Source organism: Bufo bufo, chromosome 10 (assembly GCF_905171765.1).
Source record: "Bufo bufo chromosome 10, aBufBuf1.1, whole genome shotgun sequence".
Classification (NCBI taxonomy): domain Eukaryota; kingdom Metazoa; phylum Chordata; class Amphibia; order Anura; family Bufonidae; genus Bufo; species Bufo bufo.
This window is the reverse complement of record NC_053398.1, coordinates 78,589,352-78,593,297: the sequence shown is the minus strand read 5'-3', so window position 1 is coordinate 78,593,297 and position 3,946 is coordinate 78,589,352. Positions and strand designations below refer to the sequence as shown.

At 42.9% G+C, this 3,946-nt stretch overlaps 2 non-coding genes across 2 annotated transcripts; both read right to left on the bottom strand.

The window, feature by feature from the left end:
- Positions 1 to 398: 398 nt before the first annotated feature.
- TRNAL-CAG lies at positions 399 to 481 on the bottom strand. Its single transcript has one exon. It is a non-coding gene; the product is annotated as a tRNA-Leu (tRNA).
- Positions 482 to 695: 214 nt separating this feature from the next.
- Positions 696 to 767, bottom strand: TRNAQ-UUG. Its single transcript has one exon. It is a non-coding gene; the product is annotated as a tRNA-Gln (tRNA).
- Positions 768 to 3,946: the final 3,179 nt, after the last annotated feature.

Sequence of the window (3,946 nt, the reverse complement as noted above, 5' to 3'; positions counted from 1 at the left end):
ATAAACACACAGAATGGTACCTGACAAAGGATATCAAAGGACAGTTGGGACATCTTAAGGTTTTATAGATACTTTTTCACATTGTATTGAACTATGAGACTTAGCTGAGAGGAGGCACATCCAGACCGGGGTAGGAAGGGGGGAGGATGGGGGGGAGGTGGGGTTGAATTGAAATAAGGTTTGGAAATAACTTTAGTGGGGCTAGAATGGTAAATTGTTATTATACAATATTCTGTGTTGACAATTGGCTATATGGATGCCATGTTAACACTGTAATACTTTTAATAGTGTTCATTCCTGATAAGAATGTACTGTGATACACATTTTGTTTTGTACCAAAATAAATAAAATGTTTAATAAAAAAAATAAAAAGAATCATATTTAACATGAAAAGATAATGTCAGAAGTGGGATTTGAACCCACGCCTCCAGGGGAGACTGCGACCTGAACGCAGCGCCTTAGACCGCTCGGCCATCCTGACTTACAACGGCAGCTGCTTAACATAACTTCCCAAAAAGATTAAAAGCATCCAAGAATCGCTATTGGTTGATGTTGTTCACTTTGTTGTTGCTGATTGATGTTCACTTATGTGATTGGAAGAAAATTCTTTTTGAGTTTCTAAATTGATCATAATATATATTTTACTGGTGAAATGCGAAAAAGTACAGTTAGGTTAGAGAGAGAAAAGAAAAATCAGGTCCCACCGAGATTTGAACTTGGATCACTGGATTCAAAGTCCAGAGTGCTAACCATTACACCATGGAACCTTCAGGTATGTTTGTGACAGGATGGCTGGCAGACAGCAACAGTGGCAAGATGGGGCACCATCAAAAAGGCCAGATCCAGAGGAATGTGAAAATCCTCCCCAATCCAGGTTTCGTTTATTTTGACAAAAGTGCTGTTTTGTATACTGGCGGAGGACAACTTGGTTCGTTTTGGTGACGCCATCCCTCCTTCAGCGCTGAAAACCCTCTCCAAGATGACACTGGAGGCTGGGCAAGAAAGAAGAAAGTGTGCTATGCCAGTTCAGGCCGCTGTTCCAGTCATCCTGACCAGAAATTATTATATATTATATAATTATCCGTGCCCAGGATAGCAAGACTATTGTTTTGGGGTTTTGGTAATACATGGATTTAGGCCTAATATGTCACATTATCGCTCACAGATACTTTTGTCTGCTACCCTGTGTATTATAAGAACCACTTATAACCAGTGACCATTCTGAATAGGAATCATTGACCACAACTCTCTGGACACGGTCCGTCAGCCAGTTTTCAATCCAATTACTGACTATACTTTCCAAGCCTATAGACCTTACTTTACCTATTAAGCGTCTATGAGGGTCAGTATCAAAAGTCTTTGCAAAATCCAGAAACACTACATCCACAGCCGCCCCTCTGTCCAGTCTACTACTCACCTCCTCATAAAAACAAGTCAGGTTAGTCTGACAACTTCTGTCCTTGGTAAACCCCTGTTGGTTATTACTTATAATATAGTTCTCCTAGGGGATTTTAACAAATAATTGATTTTACGATAGACTGCAATGATTTGCCATTGCAGCCTATTGGAGAACCACTATGTTCCTTTCAAGCTCTGCCAAAGGCAGGAACTTTGTTATGGCAGGCCTTGGACTGTCCAAAAGCCCCAGGCTGCCAGAACAACCTAATGCAATCCCATCACAGGGGAATCTTTTGGTTATCAGGAGTGCAGCACTTCTGGTAAATAACCACTGATATTCTGTGGTCGCAACTAACCATGGCATCTGAGGGATTACAAGTCCATAGCCACAGTTGATGCTGACCATAGATTCTGCCACCAGGTGTCTGCTGTATTAAATAGCAGGCGCCTCACAGCTATGGCACCCTCTCAGTTCCTGAGCTCAACTCGATTTTTTTTTTTTTACTTCTCTCTCAACTTGTTTGTTTAAACTTTTAAAATAATGTTTTCAAGTCCCACTAGGGTACTTTAACTTTTGATGGCTGTAAAACACATTACTATACTTCTGTATAGTAAAGAGCTTTCGTGGTCAATACACTGACTGTTCGGGGTATTGGGCCTGCCTCTGTCAGGGTGCAAATAGGTTTCAGTACTTGGCATCCCAGGAGGCCCTTATTAGGCTTCCGGTTCCCATGGCCACCATCTGGACCCTGCAATTGCGTAGGAGGGCCTGACAGTTTATTGAAGTAACCCAATTCTCTGTAAACAACTTAGATGCTGCTATTGACATCAGAGGGGTTAAAGGAGGAAACCGCAACATTTTGTGCTGAGCGGAATAGGAGGCGGATTTTGCAGGGGCATGTGAACACTACAGTGTTATATTGCCGCCCCGCGGTCATATGATTGTATTCGTTTTACAACTTCAAAACGTGACCAAGACTACAGTCTTGTAGCCAACAGACCCTGTGACTCAGGCACTACGAGCTGCCTTTGTCTATTATAATTGCTCCCAATTGTTTGCCTATGCAGCGCCTGGTAATAATAATTTCCCTCTTCGTTCTAAAACAAGGAAATGTGGCTTAGCCTTCGGTGAATGTATGGAAAGTGGCTGTTTAGTGCGTCGTGTATTAATTGTCCCGCAGCAGGTAGAGGTTATTTTCTATTATGTACAAGCCCATTATCCAGCCAGTTGGATGCCGGCTTATAATACTGACTATTCTGCAAAGGCATTCTTTGCAAATGAATGCTTCATGCTGCAGAACTGCGCACTATGCGGTGGTGAAGTAAATCATGAGGCAAGAGCAGGCCCTTGTTATAACGGTTGTGTTCATGATCCCACCACAGAACTACTGAGAGCAGAGGCTGAAAAGCTTCATATACAATCAGTGACACCATGTTAGTTATATTTTCAGGATGGCCGAGTGGTCTAAGGTGCCAGACTCAAGAAGCAGCTCTTCACACAACGGGTTTTATGGTCTCCAAATGGAGGCATGGGTTCAAATCCCACTTCTGACAAGTAGCTTTTCTTTTTATCATAAAATATAATGTCATTTTTCTCATTACTTATCCTTACACAATCTATTAACCAAAATCCCACTTCTGACAAGTAACTTTTCTTTTTATCATAAAATATAATGCCATTTTCTCATTACTTATCCTTACACAATCTATTAACCATTAAGGCTACTTTCACACTTGCGATGTGAGGATCCGGCAGGCAGTTCCGTTGCCGGACCTGCCTGCCAGATCCGGGAATCCGTGCGCAAACGGATAGCATTTGTAGACGGATCCAGATGCGGATCCGTCTCACAAATGCATTGCAATACCGGATCCGTCTCTCTGGTGTCATCCGGAAAAACGGATCCGGTATTTATTTTTTTCACATTTGTAAATATCTGCGCATGCGCAGACTGGAAAACCGGATCCGTTTTTCCGGAACACTTGGTGCCGGATCCGGCATTAATGCATTTCAATTGAAAATAATTCCACATCATGCTGTGGTATTTTCTCCAGCTAAATACCATAAGGCTCAGTTCAGACCTGAGCGTTTTACAGCGCGTTCCTACGCGCTGTAAAACGCTCAACAAGGAGAAACCAATGCTTCCCTATGGGAATGGTTCTCACCTGGGCGTTTTACAGCGCGTACGATCGCGCTGTAAAACGCCCGACGCTCAAACAAGTACAGGAGCGTTTTTTTGGGCGCTTGTCGCGCGTTCCCGTACATAGACTTTCGGTAACGCGCGACACTGTGTGTACGCTTGTCTCTGTATGCGCGATTGTAAACGCCCGTACAATCGCGCATACAGAGCGCTCCTTTCAGAACGCTCAGGTCTGAACTGAGCCTAAGAGTGACTGAACTGAAGACATCCTGATGCATACTGAACGGATTTCTTTTCATTCAGAATGCATTAGGATAAAACTGAAGCGTTTTTTCCGGTATTGAGCCCCCTAGGACGGAACTCAATACCGGAAAACTTTAACGCTAATGTGAAAGTACCCTAAGTTAACA